The sequence below is a fragment of the Mesoplodon mirus genome (genome assembly GCF_964341445.2).
Source record: "Mesoplodon mirus genome assembly, chromosome: 13".
In the NCBI taxonomy this organism is placed as follows: Eukaryota; Metazoa; Chordata; class Mammalia; order Artiodactyla; family Ziphiidae; genus Mesoplodon; species Mesoplodon mirus.
Window position 1 is genome coordinate 76,277,722 of NC_138989.1, and position 21,085 is coordinate 76,298,806.

The window sequence follows — 21,085 nt, forward strand, 5'->3', positions numbered from 1 at the left end:
AATTTCAAAATGATTATTTTCTCCTTCAGACGGGAGACATAGGACATACAGTCCAAGTAAAACAGTATTTATCAGTTTTCAAGGGCTCGACCATTTGAGGAGAAAGCCTCAGCGTCTTCCTTTTCTCCCCGCAGCCATTGCTTTTAAAAACCCTTGGGCGAGATGAGGAGAAAAGTACTTGTTGATATTGTGTTTGCCATCAGCGCACACCAATCTGTCTGCTGAACTTCTCAGGAGTGTTGGCTAATACTTTTGTATTTCCTACTGGAAGCACACCACAGCTCATAAACTGATGTGTTAATATCACTGAAAGATATAACAGCGAGTCCTCGGCACAGCATTTTCCCCCAAACTCAAAAGAACATCTAGCTACATCAGGCTTCAAAGAGAACTGATTTAAAATCTTGCTCAGCAAACACAGCACCCCTGCAGTGGATCTCACTCAGCCTGGGCTGCCTGCTGCAATCACCTGCGGAGCCTTAAAAATCACCCACATTCAGGTTCTACCTGCAGAGGTTCCAATTTAATCATCCTGGGGTGTGGCCTGGACATTGGACTTTTCAAAGCTTTCCCAGTGACTCTAATAAACATTCAAGTTTGAGACGCACAGGTGCAGAAAGTGAGGCGCACACCCAGACGTTCACCTAAAAAGTGATTCACGGGTGTTAATGACCATGAACAATTTCACAATTAAGAATTATTTGATAACATGGATTTACTTTTTCAGACACAGTTTGTTCACTGCATAACTGAGAAGTCTTGATTCTTGTTCTCTGGGTCTTCCTGACCTACCTTAACCAACTTAACCTGGAAATCCAGATGAATACAAAAATTCATTTTAAAAGTACTAACGTCTATGTAGCACTTTGAGATTTGCAAATATAGAAATACAAAGTCACATTTCACCATTACAAGAACTATGAGGTAGGTAACGTAAGTGTATTCGTTTCCTATTGCTGCTGTGTGTGACAAATTATCATAAGTTTAGTGGCTTAAACAATATGAGTTATTTTTATAGTTCTTGAGGCCAGATGTCCAAAATCAGTCTCCCTTGGCTAAAGTAGGGTATGGGCATGGCTGGCTCCTTCTGGAGGCTCTCAGGGGAGAATCTGTGTCCTTGGCTTTTTCAGCTTCTAGAGACCACCTGCATTCCTAGGCTCAGGGCCCCTTCCTCATATCTTCTGTCTCCCTCTTATAAGGAAGAACCCTGTGATTACACTGGATCCACTCGGATAATCCAGGATAACCTTTCCATTTCCAGATCCTTAATCACCTCTGCAGAGTCCCTTTTGCCACGTAAGGTAACATTCAACAGTTCCAGGGATTAGAACAAGGACATCTTTGGGGACCAATATTCAGCCTGTCACAGAGTAAGGCAAACGTCACCAGCATCACCACTATGCCTATTCCCTCTGCCCACCACCGTCGCTTTTCAATTGAAACTGAGGCTCAAGGTTGCATGACTTAACCAGGTTCCACGTCTGGGACGGGGCTGAATTTAAACCCGATCTCATAACTCCAAGCCCCACTCCTTTCGGCCGCTCCAGATATGGCGATGCCTGCAATATTATCCTCTTTTCCAGGCTCTCACCATACTGTTAACAACAAGTATTTAGACTCTGCCCCTATCATTATCTCTGTTCCTCAGCCAACAGATGCCAAGTGGAAACTTCCAGTTCTATTACCCCTGCTGGTCACCCTGTCTCAGGTCAGCCCCCTTCCCTATGGTCCAGCAGAAGCAGCAAGGCACCGAGGCAGCAATTCATTTTACAGACTACGACGTCACAACTACTTGAGAGATTAGTCACACAAGGAAGTGTATGGGCGAGGGGGTGTGGAAATGACAGCTCTCAGTTTTAAAAGAGCAAAACAATCTTAACTTGCTAAAACCTACACATACCAGTAACTGTCTCAAGAAAAATTTATAATAGGTGACACCCCCATCCTCCATGTTTGAAACAATCTATGTAGAATACATAGGAAACCGTCCTCTCAGTGATTTTCCATGGTTCCTTCCTCTCTTGCTCTCAAGTGAGGGAACTAGAGAGGGCTGACAGGGTGGTATTTAGAGCCTTAGTCTGTGGTCCCCTGGCGTGTGGTGTGCCGCAGCTGGGTAATCAGAAAGGAGTGGGCAAGGCTTCCTACACGAAGGACATTCTAATACGATGGTCACACTTCCCTTGATGCCTGGGATGTGCCATCCCCTCCTCTCACTTGAACATCATGGAGTAGAAAAGAACCCAGTGTTGAGTCATAGGCACTTTAACAATGGGAGAAAATAAACAAGCCAAGCAGATATCACTGCCCGTGTCTATGTGCAATCTGAAGTGAAAATGGTAGTGAAGGAAAAAAAAAAAAATCAGTGCCGCATCACAATGCAACTGGTATAATATCAGCAAGTTACATGGTTTTCCTGGACTAAGATAATTCATTGTCTCAGTCCCCAAAACTATAAAATAAAACAGTGAATAGGGCTTGTAGTAAAGGTCATGCGGAAGAATTCAAACAACCAGAATACTATATTTTAAATAAGCTAATGTGGTGGGGAGAAGTGGGGAGGGCGGTGCTGGAATACATTTTGTGGCTTGTGTTCATGCCAAATCCATGCTCTGAAACTATAACCCTATATACACTTACAACCAATATTTGGACTGATTCTAAGGACAGCAAGATTCCCAGACATCTAAGAGTCAGTTTGGGTCACTATTTCAGAAAAATGAACCAATAAACTTTGTTAAGTTGTTCAAAAAGGGTAGCATCATAAGGGAATTCTGGTTTACCAGGAGTTAACAATAAACATGTTAATAAAATTAGGATGTTCTAATCCATGGGATACATTACTTTGGTGATATCATAGCCTCCAGATAACCTGGCTAAATTAAAAGAGGGTACACCTGCTAAGGACGCCTTACTCCATACTTTATAGGACCACGCAATGCTTCCAGGTAGTTAAAGAGCCCTGGGTCCTTGTCCTGACCCCGCCACTAACTTGCTGTATAACCTGGACCCGTCACTCAGTTTCTCTGGGTCTCAGGGTTCTCATCTGTAAGGTGAGAGGGCTGGTCAAGATGACTTCCAAGGGCTCCTCCAATTGCAACTCTAAAAGCTTGCAAAGATCCATTAACAAAATTTACTGACTCATCTGACATTAGATTCCGATTGAGCTGGTGAGTAAAAAGAAGATAACGAAGCTGATGTTTGAGACTGCTAACAACTAAAAGCTGGAAAACACATGGAAGCTGGTGAGCATCATGGTGAAATACACATCGGGTTCCTCTCCTGGGAAAGCTACAAAGCCTGGGGGTCCCAAGAGTTTATTGCAAAACCCCCTGAGGGTGCTTTATGTATCTGCAGGAGGGTCCTCTTCATTCATGCTGCCTCCTGCTCAGCAGCGTCTCAAGTACCGGCTCAGAAGGGATGGGTGAGGTGGGGTGTTACCCTTGGGACTCAGATCCCACACAAATATCATCGCTCGGGGCCTTCTGGCCACTGAACATAGCTTTCAAGGTCACTCTGATCCAGGGATTCATTGCCGCCGGAAACTGAGCGTCTGGGGATTTGCTACACCTCCCTCCTCCTGCCCTTACTAGCAGCGGGGAAGGGGGGCATACTCTGTCCTCTTGAGGGCCCGCAAAATTAGCCACAGAAAATGAAAAGTGGATTCAAAGGGCTATTGAGCTCTCTCAGGATTTAGTTCCCTCAACAGCTCTCTCTACGGAACAAATATGCTCCAGTGGGAAAGCCCAGGAAGAAAAAAAGTGACAGGAAAATTGAGGACTTATTATAAAACTCATGTTTAAAAAGCCATAATTATCACAATAGTGTCACCTAAACATTATTTACAAACATCCTTCAGCACAATTCCCCCTCTTTGAACAGCCCTCATCTAGATAGAGTGCTATTACTCAGGATAGCATTTTAAATTATTTAAGTAGTAAAACAAGGAAAAACCAGCATTTTTTCAATCAAAACTCTGGAGTGAATATAATTAAAATCGATGCAGGGAAACAGGCATAAAAGAGAGAGAATCTGACTTTTTACCTTTATGCTGATAACTCCTACTTACCGGTTGTATAATTAAGTCAGTTTTCAAACACTGTTTTGTGGATTACTCGTTGGATAAGCCCCAACACTGTAAGAGGAAGAGAGGGTAGAAATTCTTCTATTTTGCTGATGAGAAAACCGAGACTTAAGGATATTAAATGATAAGCCCAAAGCGGAGTCACAATAAAAACCCAAATCACCAAATTTCTGATTTCAAAGTCTCCTCCAGGACACCACACACTGTGTCCCAGTGATTTCATCTGCATGGTAAAAACCACAATAATTTTTATATCAAACGCTGTCATATATTTTGCCTGGGCCTTGCTTTTGAACTTTCAGGCCCTCAGAATACTCTTAGTTTGAATCTTGGCAAAATGAAGCAAATTTCCAACTGCCACATAAATGGAGTTTTCTTTACGAGCAGCTGCAGGTAAGAACACGCCCCTCGCAGTCTGACGTCATTACCGTAGTTCACCTCCTAACCCACTGTTACTTCTTTTAAATGACCAGGCCTATGGTTCATGGCCGTATTCTGATCACACAAGGGCACAAAAGTAGCAAATAATCCCACAGTCCACTTCCAGGCCCTGGCCAGCAATCAGAAATCTGACTGTGGGTCTTTGTTCATTCTATTTTGGGATGATACCATTTCGCAAAACACCTCTCAGCCTCAGCCCTGTTAATCAATAGTCATTTAAAGTAAATTTGTCATGGAAGTGTTTAAACACCTACATTCAATAGTGTTTGCCAAAATAATGCATTTGCCCCGGGATTATAAATGATCAAATAACTAAAACACCACAGCAGCAGCAAGAACAGCTCTAGTCTGTGCTGAGGTGGTGGGTATGAGCTTAGCTTCATTTCTGGGATCCTGTTACTAAATCCACTGAAAGAAATGAGGCGGGGCGAAGACCCAGAGCAGGGCTGGGTAGGGGGATGCTCTGTACCAGACATGGTCTGTCCCAACCCTCTCTTCTCATAGCTGGACTCCCCTCCACCCACCCACCCACCCCAGTTTCTAGGACCAGCCCTAACCTTAGTGGAGACGTCTGAGTAATTTTGGTACAACCCTCTGGGACCCCACCCAAGTCCCTCTGACTGCTGGCTCGACCGTGACTTCCTGCCCAGGCTCCTGTATCTACACTTGAGTCCTTTCTTGATTCCTTAGCCCTCCGGGTCTGAAGCTCCCTGGACTCCTGGCCGCCCTTCCATCCCTCAAGCCACCTGGACCTGCTGTCCCTACAACCACGTACCCCAGGACTGGGAGCCTGTCCTGAGAGACTGCCACCTCTGGAAACAGTCTTCAGTTCTGTCTCCTTCAACCTCCTATTGCAACCCATCACCCTGAGAGGACCCCCTCCCTTCCCCAGCCCTCCTGCAGCTCCTGCGTTTTATCTGGAAGTGGACTCCACCCATGGCCCCCACCAGACAAGTCTTCAGCACTCCTTCCGGACCTGGCCGGACCCCAAGAACAAGACCGGCAGCTCCTCAATCAACCGTCTGCATTTCAGACCTGGCTCTTACTTAAACGCCTCGGTCCGAGCCTAACATCTACTTATTCGTGGAGACAGAACCCGAGAGAGGCCATCCTCACCACCACCCTTCACTAGTGACTTGAGATCTGCCGGTGGCTTGCCCTCAGCCACCTATTAACTGCCTTGCAGACATCATGATGCAGCAAATTTCACACAGAGGTGAGAAACCTGAGATCCCATTTTAATAGGAAATGTGCTTACATTCAGTCGGCAAGACTGGGGCAAAACCAGGACTAGATGCAGGCTGATCTGGCTTCCTTCTTACTGTATGAATCCTACTTGCGGAAGCCCTGTGTTTCTCAGGCACCAGGTTATGTCAATGACCAGGTGCAGGAGGACGGAGGAGGCACTTTTTAACCCACGTGCGGCAATCTGATGCCCCTTGGCCACAACCCTGTATTACCGGTGAGGGTTAGGGCTCCCTGGCATCCCAGTCACCTGCACGCACCGTTCAGAAGCCACCACGAACTCATTCCACCTCGCAGAATGGGACAGAGTAGGCACTTGCTCAAACTCCCACTTCAGTACTTCTGATAAAATCAATTGTTTCAAATAAAACTGGGAGGACTTTTGCACTTCCCACCAGTACCATCTAAGCTTCTTGGTTTCAGGCTTAGTTGACTTAAGTGAAATCAGCAACAGAGCATGAGAGGGCTGTTTTGGTGCTAACCCAAACTCTAAGTTGCTTCCAAAGTGCTGCCTAAGTCTCACAGACCATGTTCCCAGGGGCTCCATGACATAGTCATTAGAGACACAGTGTCACAGCAAGCAGTTCTGGAAAGAGGCAGGAGCTGCATCCCTCTCCAAGGGGGCACATGCTGCTCTCTGAAAATGGGCTTGAAGCTGTGGCATGAATGAGCATCAAACTCTCTGTTGTGGGGGGAGACAGGGATGTTATGGGTTGAATTGTGTCTCCAAAAATGGTGTGTTCAAATCCTAACGTCCGGTACCTCAGAACGTGGCCTTATTGGGAAATAGGGTTGTTGCACATTCATCAGTTAAGGTGAGTTCACACTGGATTAGAGGGACCCTTAGTCCAACACGACTGGTGTGTTTAAGAAGAGAAGAGACACATGAGAAGAGAAGGCCATGTGATGACAGAGGCAGAGATTAATGATGCATCTACGAGCCATGGGTTGCCGGCAACACCAGAAGCTGGAAGAGGCAAAGGAGGATCGTCTCCTACAGGTTTCAGATCGAGCATGGCCCTGCCGACACCTCCAATGTGGACTTCCAGCCTCCAGAAATGCGAGAGAACAAGATTCTCTTGTTTTAAGCCGCCCAGTTTGTGCGACTCTGTTACAGTAGCCCTAGGAAATTAACCCAAGGGGGAAATGAACAACTGAGGAATCACGAAAACCTCTTGATTGAGAAGCAGCATCAAATAGGAAAGAGAAAATACAGACAGTCCCCAGCTTAGGATGGTTCGATTTAGAATTTTTCGACTTTACAGTGGTGTGAAAGTAATATGCAGTCAGTAGAAACTGTACTCCGAATTTTGATCTTTTGGGGGGGCTAGCAATTTTCAGTACGATCCTCTCTTGTGATGCTGGGCAGTGGCAGTGAGCACAGCTCCCCATCAGCACGCGATCCCCAGAGTAAACAACCATACACTCATAACCATTCTGTGCCCAGATGATCCTTCTGTTTTTCACTTTCAGTGCAGTCATCCATAAGTTACATGGGATAGTCAATACAATAGGCTTTGTGTTCGATGGTTTTGCCCAGCTGTGGGCTAATGGAAGTGCTCTGAGCTCGTTTAAGGTAGGCGAGGCGAACCTACGGTGTTCGGTAGGTTGGGTGTATTAAATGCATTTCTGACTTTAGACATTTTCAACTTACGATGGGTTGATTGGGACATAACCCCATCGTAAGCCAAGGAAGATCTGTACATATCTGTGATCAGGAACATCTTTCACAGCGTGGCCGCCTGCCTGGTTGAACTGGAGGAAGATAGACAAGGCCCAGAGTCCCTAGAAGGAAACTTCCTTCCCCTAAGAAACTAGACCATCTAATTCAGGTCCTAAGTAGGGGAAGGAACGGGGTAGGGGCGGGCATTTTTTCCTCCCTGTTTACATACAAAATACTCCCTCCTGCATCCTGAGCCTCGGAGTCCCTCTCTGCCTCACGTGCTTACAGAAAGGTACTAATAGGTGATTTCATAGCCATGATCTCATGTCATCTTCACAGCCATTTTTGCTACAGGGAAGGAGGGAAAGTATTATCACCCCCATTTTACACACAAGGAAACTGAGGCTCACACGAGATCACAGATGAGATGACCATCCTGAAAAGAACATCAGCTGACAAAAGGCCTTTTCAAAAAAGGTGGAGTGGGGCTTCCCTGGTGGCGCAGTGGTTGAGAGTCTGCCTGCCGATGCAGGGGACACGGGTTCGTGCACCGGTCCGGGAAGATCCCACATGCTGCGGAGCGGCTGGGCCCGTGAGCCATGGCCGCTGAGCCTGCGCGTCCAGAGCCTGTGCTCCGCAATAGGAGAGGCCACAACAGTGAGAGGCCCGCGTACCGCAAAAAAAAAAAAAAAAAAAAAAAAGGTGGAGTGGAAGTAGGAGGTAGGGAGTAAAAAACAGCCCTAAATCTTGTCTTTAAAAAAAAAAAAAAAATGAGCTCAACAAAAGTTCTAGAAGCCTTCCACGTCCAAAACAAATCAAATCTGTTGGCTGTGAAAAGCAGTCCCTTTACCTTTTTCAGTAGTTGTTCAGGTAATATTGCTTTGGACACAGTCCACGGATTCTCTGACCATTTTTTAAAGTGTCTTTGAGGGAAAACCCCAAACACATTTTCCAGGCTTGAAAATGTAAGTATTCTGGCCTTTGGTGTTCAGTCTCATTCAGTGCTTCCAAATCTTCACGCACTCCTGTGTAGCCACAGGGACCTTTCATAGCCATCACCCCGCACAAGCTGGACCTCAGACAGTGTTTGAGAGGCTGGAACTCCACAGACTCACGTCCAACAACCTCTGATGACTGAACGGACCTTTTCCCAAAGCAACACTGGATAAGGGGAAGGAAGGCAGGGATAGAGCTGGGTGGCAGGCGTCCCAGGAAAGGATGGGACTGAAAGGGTTAAGCCGCAAAACACTGGGGATGAGAGCTTGGGTGGAGAGCTCTGACTGCAACCAGCTGCCTTTTCCATATATTTTAATCTTTCCCCCCTGGAAAACACCCAGTCACTCACTGGTCACTGAGAAGTCTTGACTTTCATACCCCCAACGCTGCAGCCAAGACGTTAGGCACACAGACCCCAGGACCTACCGCTCACCACTCTGGGAAATTACCTCTGCGAAATGCCATCCCACATTTTTGTCAGCTTGAAAATATTAAACACCACTGAAAGAAATTTAAGCTTTCTTTTTCAGATTTAAATGTGTACTTATTTCAAAATGAATTAGTAGTTCTCTGGGTTTCATAATGTTTGATTCATTAATGATAACTACAGCTCGAGAATTTGAAAGGAAAATTGCTTTCAGGATAAAATTAAATGCGAAACTCTAAGCAGTGATTCACGGCTGTTCCTATCTAAATTACTAATCCATGTGACAACCTGGTTGGCAGCACAAAAAAGAAATACTCTTTTCCCCCATTGCCTTTATAGACTTTGCTGAATTGTTTTGCAAATTGTCTAAACCCAAGTCCTAGCTAATCCCTTGCTAGCAGCCTCCATTTCATTGTGGCATTTAGTACTTAGTGTCTCTATTGCCTCAGAGAGGTTCAGAATGGACTAATACTTCTGTGCCTCAGAAAAGAGTTTTCTCAACGTACAGTGCAATGGATTTCCAGGGCAACTCATTTTAAATTGAAGGCGAATATCTCCGTGCTATCTGTCCACATCCCCCCAAAAGAAACCTGCATAAAACTCTAAACATGGCAATTTTCTTTTAGTTTGCAAGGAGGGCTAGCCAGCTGAGATTAAATTACATATCTCCCTGTTGGAATGATTGGGAACTAGAGTAAACCCTGTGGTCCAAAAGACAAGATAATATAATGTTTCCAAAGTTTCATCAAGCCCAGGTTATATATACTGCCTCCTAAAATTTCTCTCAGGTCTGTTCCTACAACCACTGCCTGGGTCCACACCTTAGACCAGGGTGGAGAAGCAGGGATATTCCTGACCGTGTGGCCCCAACTTCCAAAGGCGCTCAGAGGACCAAGGTCCCACAGGGCACACCTCACTGGGAACCGCTGTCCAGACCACCACGACAACCCTGCAAACCAGGTCCATCCCCATCTCCAATCTCCCCCTCACTCCCACCACCCTGTGTACTGGTCCTAAACGGCAAGTCAGGTCCCCGGCAGCCCTCAGGAGCACTACCCCATGCCAGGGATTTAATATGATGATGGCTTAACCCCTGAGACAATTCGGGGAAGGTGCCCTCATGGTCCCAATACTGCGGAGCAAGAGATGGCAGCAAAGACACTCAACACACTTGCCCAGGTTACAGAGCAAGAACATGGCAGAGCCAGGATTCACACCCACACTTTCCGCCCAATTTCCCATGCTTTGAACCATCTGAGCATGCCTCCCACAACTTCGAAGATTCTACTTACTCCTTATGACCAAGGGAGTGGGGCCCACATGCCCACGAAGGTCTAAAGACCCTTTGGTGATTTGGTTACATTTCCAGCCTCATCCGATCCACACCCTCTTCTCCATCTTCCCCCAACTCTGGCTTTTCCAAACTATGCACGTGCTGTTCCCCCCACCTCTCCTCCCAGGAGGGCTCCCGCAACCCCCCCTTTATGCTCCTGCAGTGCCACATTCATCCCCTTCGTCAACCATTCACTACTTTCTATTGACATTGGGGACACACGTGTGTCTCCCCCGAGTCCGTGACCTTCTCCAAGGCGACAGCTCTGGCTCTTCCACAACCAGCCCCTGCGTGCCCGCAGCAGGGCCGCAGTGAGCCGGTCCCCAAAGCTTTGGAACTAATGAATGTGCTATGACAAATGTCTTCAAAGCAAAAGCAAAACCAAACAACACTTAGGGGCTTGCCCCAAATTGACTCAGGACCCTTAAGAGTAGGGAGGAGGACATGGGGTTTATGTGCCCTTTTTAAAAGCTCTGCCTGTCAGGGCATTTTTTTCCACCAAGCATTCAAACATGGCAACCTCGTGATGGCAAACACACCGAGCTATCTGCTCGTTAGCTCAAGGGTTTATGAAGCAAGCCTGTTTCAGATTTTAAATCAGCAAGAGAGAACCTTCAGAGTGGGAACTCAAGAGCCACACACGCGTTACAAAAGCAAAGAGATGACAAACTGAATCCACAGCTCCGACTGGTTTTTATTGTTGTTTCCTGGCAGCAGGAGGGAGAGCAAAGAGATATTTGGAAGAAGGGGATTTTGTTGTTGTTGCTGTTTTTAATTTTAAGAAGGGAGGGTACCTATTCCCTACATCTCTTCTGTGGACCCTACCACAGGGTGAACCAATGTAAACCAGGCTGGACTCCCTGCAGCACCAGTCTGAACCATTCAGGCCTCTATTCCTGACCATGAACTTGGCATCAAATAAACCCAGATGCCATTGACAGTGCAGCATGAAAAGCAAAAATAACAACTGTAACTCGGGGTAATCACCTGAAATATAAAATAATGTTCCTAAATCCCTTAGAATGGTTACCAATGTCCAGGGCATGCAATTTCTCGGAGGAACCCCACGGTACTGTGAAAACACACAAAATGCACATAAAAATACAACTTCAACTGCTATGCTAGCTAAAACAAACAATTCATTAAACCAATTTCACTCACCTTCTTAGGACTTAATGAGCCCCTGGGGGACAATCTGGATGCCCCGTGGCTCCTTCACAAACCCTCATTCGTGGTAAGGCATGAAGCTGGGCTTTCCTTTCTCTCCATTTCCCTTGCAGCCAGCACTGGCCTTCAAGTGTTGCTATCAGCTTATGGCACCTATCTGCACCACGTTCAGGGGTGTTTCTCCCAAGGAAAAGCATTTTTAAAATATTTTCCAATGTTTCTCTTTTCTTCCCAGTTTATTCAATGTCTCAAGAGCAGCCACACCTGCTCAGTGTCAGCTTGGAGACCACAGGGCGGAGGGAAGTCCAGCCTAGTCACCCTTAGCTGACTCTGCAGGGCACTCACTGCCCTGGGCATCCAGAAAGGCCGTCTCAGGTCACAAGGATAAGTATGGGCTTTAGAAGCAACTTCAAAGTCGTCCACTAAATGAATGAGAAGCATACATCAATATTTTGCTGTGTAGTTCTGTGGAGAAAAGATGCAGAACAGAAAAGTGTGGGGGAAAGTCAGGACCAGGCATTGCAAAGGCAGCTTCATGAAAAGGTCAAGGACACACAGGATTCTTCAAAAGTGACTTAAAAGCAAATTGATAAAGAATTGCCTATTCTTGAGTTTCTTAGCGTTCCAACTTTAATGATTAAATACAAAAACTAAAAAGCATTCATTGTTCATAAGAATGTAGATCTTTCATAAGCATTTGAGGTTCTTAGAAAAGATTTTTAGAACATTCTAACATCTTGGTAATCTCGTTTGTTCTGGCAATATCCTAAGTTCTCCATTTCTTTGTAAGTAGGACTAGCTAAAGTAACTCCAGTCTTAACCATTTCAATCACCACAAAATTCTAATTACTGAAATCCACAGAAATGGGAAATGTCTATCCTCAAATTTGAACAGCTGACAGTACAAGGAACAATGATATAGACAAAATAAGAAAGCAAAGGTACCTTTGGACAGGAAGCCACGACAGTAACCGTGTAATTAGGATTCACGATAAGCATTTGTATTTTCTGATATAGACTTACACGTTGAGCTCATTCATTCTGAATTCAACCCATGAGGGAAAAGATGGGCAAGTCTACCAACTCAAGTTAGGCATCGCCATATATATTGTCCTATTACATCCTTCCATTTCTCCCAAACCTCCCCCTCTCTTGGAAAGAAATAATAGAAAATATAGAAATATTATTTTACTGGACCCATATCTAACACTAATCCCCTGCTTTTAGGATTGTAAGGAGGCTGGAGTTCATGGGGTGGGTAGGTGTAGAAAGCACAGCAGGAAGCCCTCAGTGGCCAAATTTCACTGCAGCCATGATGTGGTCTGTGTACTCCAAACAAGTTTTACTTATCACAGTGTCTGAGGATGGGATTTATTATTGCAAATATGCACAAGCAATGGTATTTTTAAAAAATCCTCATGTCATGCATCTCCTTGTCTCCCACAGAGCTGTGTCTACTAAGTGCTCTCATCTGCTCTGGTTTCTTCTACCCAGGGAAGAAAGGGTCCCTCCCCAACCCCGGCTGACCCTTCACCCCTGGCTCTTCACAGCTGGCGTGGTCCCTGGAGAAAAGACTTCACATCCCTGCTGGCTCCATTGCCCCAAAGTCCCGCCCCTTATTTGTGTCTTGACCAAGCAGCCCCCAAACCCCACTCCCTGAAGGTTCTGCTTCAGGATGTCACCCTTCTTTCTCTCCCTTCTTTTAAGGATGTGGAAGGAAGAGTTCTTTTAAGGTTAACCAAGAAAGAAAAAGGGTCAAAGTCCTATCTCCCTATCATCATGATTGTAGACCTCACTTCTCCAGATCCAAGAAAAAGAAAAGTGAAGCCAAAGTAAGGGACCACCTCCATCCGGGGCAAAAAGGTCCAGTTTAAATTGAGCGCCCACTGCCTTTCCGTATCCATGCCTCCTGCCTCACTGTGATGCTCACCCTACTCCTCCCACCACTCCCGGGGTCCCTCCCTCGACACCATCCTCAAGTCTCAGCCTACCTGCCCAGATCGCGTTACAGCTTGCGGTCATCTTTTTCACCTTCCCTCCATCGGACCTGCACCTGCTTCTCAGAGGGGCTAAAAGAAACCTGATTCACAGGATTAGCTACTATACCCTTACGGAGGTGAATGTGTTATCCTACCCAAGGGCACTCACGTTGTAGCAAAGGACTCGTGGATATAAAACCCAAAAGGAACAGCAAAAGGAACTAATTTATACTGATTGTCTGTGTACCAGCTCCAGCTCTCAGATACATCATTTAACTTCTCTGGGCCTGCCTGATTCCGACCTCAGACTATCGTTCTGAGAATTAGTGAGGTGACATATACAGAACACTGAGAACAGCACCCGGCACGCTTGCAAGGGCTCTGTGCACATCAGTTATCAGTATTAACCTTCACAGCAGTGACCCTTCGAGACAGGTACTGCTGGCCTCATCTTAAATGAGGACACGGAGTGATTTGCTCAGGATCACAAGGCTAATACATAAGTAACAGAGGAGGGGTACAGCCCTCAGTCCACTGAGTAACCACCGTTCATGCTGTCTTCTCCATACCACAAGGAATGAATCTCTAATGGTAAAGCCAAGGACACTGCAGGCCAGCAGAGTGAAAGTGCATTAGCGGGTCCTGTGGTATGCTGAGGGCGCCCCATCAGAAGGAAAGGCTGGACGGCTGGGGTGCGCGTCGAGTGATTCCTGGAGCACGACTGGGGTTGAACAGGATGTTATGTTCTATCAGGGCTGATTCAAGGCCTACCTCTGAACTGCAGAGACCTGTCTATCATTTCACCTCATTTAGTCTCAGGCTTTCCCAACTATAAAATGGGAACAAATTTACTCGGGAGGTGGTAAGCTCCTGACACCGGGAAGTGTTCATGGCAAAAGGTAAAACTTCTCATGAGGGAGGTTCCAGAAAAGGATCCTGTGGTCAGGAGGGCAGCAAACCTGATGTTGGTTACTCCCAACATTCAGAATGGGTAGTTCATAGAACAGGCTAGAGATGAACAATGTTTATTTTAAAAACTTAATACCAGAGCCAAAAAATATTGCTAATAACCTTGATACTATCTGGTTAAAAACTCTGAATGAACTCTGGGCAGTCTGGTTTTTGATCTCCAAAACAGGATCCATAATTAGGCCCCCTTCCTCTCTGGCTTGTCCTACATTCGAAAAGCATTGGCTATTCTACTAAAGTGGACTTCCCTCAGAATAACCTCACTATTCTCTATTTCCACATAATTTCAGCAGCTACTCTTTGCACTATAATCTCCGGATGAATTTCTAGTATAGAAACAAAATAGCCACAATAAGATAAATTACAACTCTATTGTGACCAGAGCACAGAGTGACTGAAATTATTAAAACTCTAAAATTTTTAGCATTTCATTGTTAATATTATGTTCGTTGAAGATGCTTATTGTCAGTATATTTTGCTTCTGATAGCAATTACTTTTTATCGGTACTTTTCAATACTGCAAAGTTTTGAAAGATCACTGTGTTATAATGAACTGATGTACCAATGCTACTCCTGAGTTTCCATCCTGGTTCTGCCACTTGACAGCATAATCTAGAGCCAGCTGCTAGACCTCTCCGTGCCTGTTTGGTCATCCAAAAAATGGGGACAAAAACCTACTTCTAAATTATTGTAAGTATTACATTGGGTGACTATGTAGAGTTTTACAAGATGCTTTGGATTTAGTGACTGCCAAGTACATATCAGTAATTTTTTTTCAATTATAAAATTGTGAGACCAATTTAAAGATATTTAATACTTAAAATTTTACCCCAAATTTTGCAATCTCCATACTTAAAAACTGGCAGGCCTTACCTCTTACAGCATTGCGGCTAACACCACCACCTCCTTTTTTTCTGCCAACGTACTAAACTCCCATTACTCAAAAGTTAGTTATGAACATCAGCCCACCTAAAATTCTCTGAAGGAGGAAAAGCTCTTTCTCCATAACCCAGAGGAAGTGGACTTGTTTTCTGAGAAAATGGAACAGGCCACAGCCCAGGACAGCAGATTCTAGCTGAGATTGTATTGGTAAACAAACATCAAGAAAGGAAAATTGACTTCCGGGTAAGATGGCGGAAGAGTAAGACGCGGAGATCACCTTCCTCCCCACGGATACACCAGAAATACAGCTACACGTGGAACAACTCCTACAGAACACCTACTGAACGCTGGCAGAAGACCTCAGACCTCCCAAAAGGCAAGAAACTCCCCACATACCTGGGTAGGGCAAAGCGGAGAGATTCCCGCACAGAGGATCGGTGCCGAGCGGCACTCAGCAGCCCGAGAGGCTTGTCTGCTCGCCCGCCGGGGCAGGCGGCGCTGGAAGCTGAGGCTCGGGCTTCGGTCAGAGCGCAGGGAGAGGACTGGGGCTGGCGGCGAGAACTCAGCCTGAAGGGGGCTAATGTGCCACAGCTAGCCGGCAGGGAGTCCGGGAAAACTCTGGAGCTGCCGAAGAGGCAAGAGACTTTTTCTTCCCTCTTGGTTTCCTGATGCGCGGGGAGAGGGGATTAAGAGCGCTGCTTAAAGGGGCTCCACAGACGGGCGCGAGTCACGACTGAAAGCGCGGAGCCCAGTGACGGGCGTGGGACGCTGGGGCTGCTGCTGCCGCCGCCAAGAAGCCTGTGTGCGAGCACAGGTCACTGTCCACACCGCCCTACCGGGAGCCTGTGCAGCCCACCACTGCCGGGGTCCCGGGATCCAGGGGCGGCTTCCCTGGGAGAACGCACGGCGCGCCTTGGGCTGGTGCAACGTCACGTCACGGCGACCTCTGCCGCTGCAGGCTCGCCCCGCACTCCGTGCCCCTCCCTCCCGCCCGGCCTGAGTGAGCCAGAGTCCCCGAAGAGGCTGCTCCTTTAACCCTTTCCTGTCTGAGCGAAGAACAGACGCCCTCCGGCGACCTACACGCAGAGGCGGGGCCAAATCCAAAGCTGAGACCCAGGAGCTGTGAGAACAAAGAAGAGAAAGGGAAACCTCTCCCAGCAGCCTCAGAAGCAGCGGATTAAAGCTCCACAATCAACTTGATGTACCCTGCATCTGTGGAATACATGAATAGACAACAAATCATCCCAAATTGAGGAGCCAGGAGTCAGTGCTGTGCCTCTGAGGTGGGAGAGCCAACTTCAGGACACTGGTCCACAGGAGACCTCCCAGCTCCACATAATATCAAACGGCGACAATCTTCCAGAGATCTCCATCTCAACACCAGCACCCAGCTTCACTCAACGACCAGCAAGCTACAGTGCTGGACACCCTATGCCAAACAACTAGCAAGACAGGAACACAACGCCACCCATTAGCAGAGAGGTGGACTAAAATCATAAAAAGTCCGCAGACACCCCAAAACACACCACCAGACGTGGACCTGCCCACCAGAAAGACAAGATCCAGCCTCATCCACCAGAACACAGGCACTAGTCCCCTCCACCAGGAAGTCTACACAACCCACTAAACCAACCTTAGCCACTGGGGACAGACACCAAAAGCAACAGGAACTACAAACCTGCAGCCTGCAAAAAGGAGACCCCAAACACAGTAACATAAGCAAAATGAGAAGACAGAAAAACACACAGCAGGAGAAGGAGCAAGATAAAAACCCATCAGACCTAACAAATGAAGAGGTAATAGGCAGTCTACCTGAAAAAGAATTCAGAATAATGATGGTAAAGATGATCCAAGATTCTATTTCCCAGATCCAAAATCTTGGAAATAGAATAGACAAAATGCAAGAAACAGTTAACAAGGACCTAGAAGAACTAAAGATGAATCAAGCATCGATTAAAAACACAATAAATGAAATGAAAAATACTCTAGATGGGATCAATAGCAGAATAACTGAGGCAGAAGAACGGATAAGTGAGGTGGAAGATCAAATAGTGGAAATAACTGCTGCAGAGCAAAATAAAGAAAAAAGAATGAAAAGAACAGAGGACAGTCTCAGAGACCTCTGGGACAACATTAAACGCACCAACGTTCGAATTATAGGGGTTCTAGAAGAAGAAGAGGAAAAGAAAGGGACTGAGAAAATATTTGAAGAGATTATAGTTGAAAACTTCCCTAATATGGGAAAGGAAATAGTTAATCAAGTCCAGGAGGCACAGAGAGTCCCATACAGAATAAATCCAAGGAGAAATACGCCAAGACACATATTAATCAAACTGTCAAAAATTAAACACAAAGAAATCATATTAAAAGCAGCAAGGGAAAAACAACAAATAACACACAAGGGAATCCCCATCAGGATAACAGCTGATCTCTCAGCAGAAACTCTACAAGCCAGAAGGGAGTGGCAGGACATAATTAAAGTGATGAAGGAGAAAAACCTGCAACCAAGATTACTCTACCCAGCAAGGATCTCATTCAGATTTGATGGAGAAATTAAAACGTTTACAGACAAGCAAAAGCTGAGAGAGTTCAGCACCACCAAACCAGCTTTACAACAAATGCTAAACGAACTTCTCTAGGCAAGAAACACAACAGAAGGAAAAGACCTACAATAACGAACCCAAAACAATTAAGAAAATGGGAATAGGAACATACATATCAATAATTACCTTAAATGTAAATGGACTAAATGCTCCCACCAAAAGACACAGATTGGCTGGATGGATACAAAAACAAGACCCACATATATGCTGTCTACAAGAGACCCACTTCAGACCTAGAGACACATACAGACTGAAAGTAAGGGGATGGAAAAGGATATTCCATGCAAATGGAAACCAAAAGAAAGCTGGAGTAGCAATTCTCATATCAGACAAAATAGACTTTAAAATAAAGACTACTAGAAGAGACAAAGAAGGACACTACATAATGATCAAGGGATCGATCCAAGAAGAAGATATAACAATTGTAAATATTTATGCACCAAACATAGGAGCACCTCGATACATGAGGCAAATACTAACAGCCATAAAAGGAGAAATCGACAGTAACACAATCATAGTAGGGGAGTTTAACACCCCACTTTCACCAATGGACAGACCATCCAAAATGAAAATAAATAAGGAAACACAAGCTTTAAATGATACATTAAACAAGATGGACTTAATTGATATTTATAGGACATTCCATCCAAAAACAACAGAATACACATTTTTCTCAAGTGCTCATGGAACATTCTCCAGGATAGATCATATCTTGGGTCACAAATCAAGCCTTGGTAAATTTAAGAAAATTGAAATTGTATCAAGTATCTTTTCCGACCACAATGCTATGAGACTAGATATCAATTACAGGAAAAGAGCTGTAAAAAATACAAACACATGGAGGCTAAACAATACACTACTTAATAACAAAGTGATCACTGAAGAAATCAAAGAGGAAATTAAAAAATACCTAGAAACAAATGACAATGGAGACACGACAACCCAAAACCTATGGGATGCAGCAAAAGCAGTTCTAAGAGGGAAGTTTATAGCAATACAATCCCACCTTAAGAAACAGGAAACATCTCGAATAAACAACCTAACCTTGCACCTAAAGCAATTAGAGAAAGAAGAACAAAAACATCCCAAAGTTAGCAGAAGGAAAGAAATCATAAAAATCAGATCAGAAATAAATGAAAAAGAAATGAAGGAAAGGATAGCAAAGATCAATAAAGCTAAAAGCTGGTTCTTTGAGAAGATAAACAAAATTGATAAACCATTAGCCAGACTCATCAAGAAAAAAAGGGAGAAGACTCAAATCAATAGAATTAGAAATGAAAAAGGAGAAGTAACAACTGACACTGCAGAAATACAAAAGATCATGAGAGATTACTACAAGCAACTCTATGCCAATAAAATGGACAACCTGGAAGAAATGGACAAATTCTTAGAAATGCACAACCTGCCAAGACTGAATCAGGAAGAAATAGAAAATATGAACAGACCAATCACAAGCACTGAAATTGAAACTGTGATAAAAAATCTTCCAACAAACAAAAGTCCAGGACCAGATGGCTTCACAGGTGAATTCTATCAAGCATTTAGAGAAGAGCTAACACCTATCCTTCTCAAACTCTTCCAAAATATAGCAGAGGGAGGAACACTCCCAAACTCATTCTATGAGGCCACCATCACCTTGATACCAAAACCAGACAAGGATGTCACAAAGAAAGAAAACTACAGGCCAATATCACTGATGAACATAGATGCAAAAATCCTCAACAAAATACTAGCAAACAGAATCCAACAGCACATTAAAAGGATCATACACCATGATCAAGTGGGGTTTATTCCAGGAACGCAAGGATTCTTCAATATACGCAAATCAATCAATGTGATACACCATATTAACAAATTGAAGGAGAAAAACCATATGATCATCTCAATAGATGCAGAGAAAGCTTTCGACAAAATTCAACACCCATTTATGATAAAAACTCTGCAGAAAGTAGGCATAGAGGGAACTTTCCTCAACATAATAAAGGCCATATATGACAAACCCACAGCCAGCATCGTCCTCAATGGTGAACAACTGAAACCATTTCCACTAAGATCAGGAACAAGACAAGGTTGCCCACTCTCACCACTCTTATTCAACATAGTTTTGGAAGTTTTAGCCACAGCAATCAGAGAAGAAAAGGAAATAAAAGGAATCCAAATCGGAAAAGAAGAAGTAAAGCTGTCACTGTTTGCAGATGACATGATACTATACATAGAGAATCCTAAAGATGCTACCAGAAAACTAATAGAGCTAATCAATGAATTTGGTAAAGTTGCAGGATACAAAATTAATGCACAGAAATCTCTGGCATTCCTATATACTAATGATGAAAAATCTGAAAGTGAAATCAAGGAAACACTCCCATTTACCATTGCAACAAAAAGAATAAAATATCTAGGAATAAACCTACGTAAGGAGACAAAAGACCTGTATGCAGAAAATTATAAGACACTGATGAAAGAAATTAAAGATGATACAAATAGATGGAGAGATGTACCATGTTCTTGGATTGGAAGAATCAACATTGTGAAAATGACTGTACTACCCAAAGCAATCTACAGACTCAATGCAATCCCTATCAAACTACCACTGGCATTTTTCACAGAACTAGAGCAAAAAATTTCACAATTTGTATGGAAACACAAAAGACCCCGAATAGCCAAAGCAATCTTGAGAACGAAAAATGGAGCTGGAGGAATCAGGCTCCCTGACTTCAGACTATACTACAAAGCTACAGTAATCAAGACATTATGCTACTGGCACAAAAACAGAAAGATAGATCAATGGAACAGGATAGAAAGCCCAGAGATAAACCCATGGACATATGGTCACCTTATCTTTGATAAAGGAGGCAGGAATGTACAGTGGAGAAAGGACAGTCTCTTCAATAAGTGGTGCTGGGAAAACTGGATAGGGACATGTAAAAGTATGAGATTAGATCACTCCCTAACACCATACACAAAAATAAGTTCAAAATGGATTAAAGACCTAAATGTAAGGCCAGACACTATCAAACTCTTAGAGGAAAACATAGAACACTCTATGACATAAATCACAGCAAGATCCTTTTTGACCCACCTCCTAGAGAAATGGAAATAAAGACAAAAATAAACACATGGGACCTAATGAAACTTAAAAGCTTTTGCACAGCAAAGGAAACCATAAACAAGACCAAAAGACAACCCTCAGAATAGGAGAAAATATTTGCAAATGAAGCAACTGACAAAGGATTAATCTCCAAAATTTATAAGCAGCTCATGCAGCTCAATAACAAAAAAACAAACAACCCAATCCAAAA

General features: G+C 44.5%; 1 protein-coding gene across 6 annotated transcripts in view; it reads right to left on the minus strand.

Annotated features, from left to right (window-relative positions):
* RNF152 (ring finger protein 152) overlaps window positions 1-21,085 on the minus strand; it is an 85,468-nt gene that overhangs the window by 45,852 nt on the left and 18,531 nt on the right. The window contains exon 1 of one of the 6 annotated variants that reach the window (XM_082641176.1): window positions 13,345-15,411. The exons of 3 other annotated variants lie outside the window; for them this stretch is intronic. The gene's annotated coding sequence lies outside the window, so the exon portion shown is untranslated. Of the gene's footprint in view, window positions 1-4,066; window positions 5,738-11,347; window positions 15,412-21,085 lie in introns of those variants that run through there. 2 more of the 6 variants (XM_082641171.1, XM_082641172.1) reach the window with 2 other exon arrangements.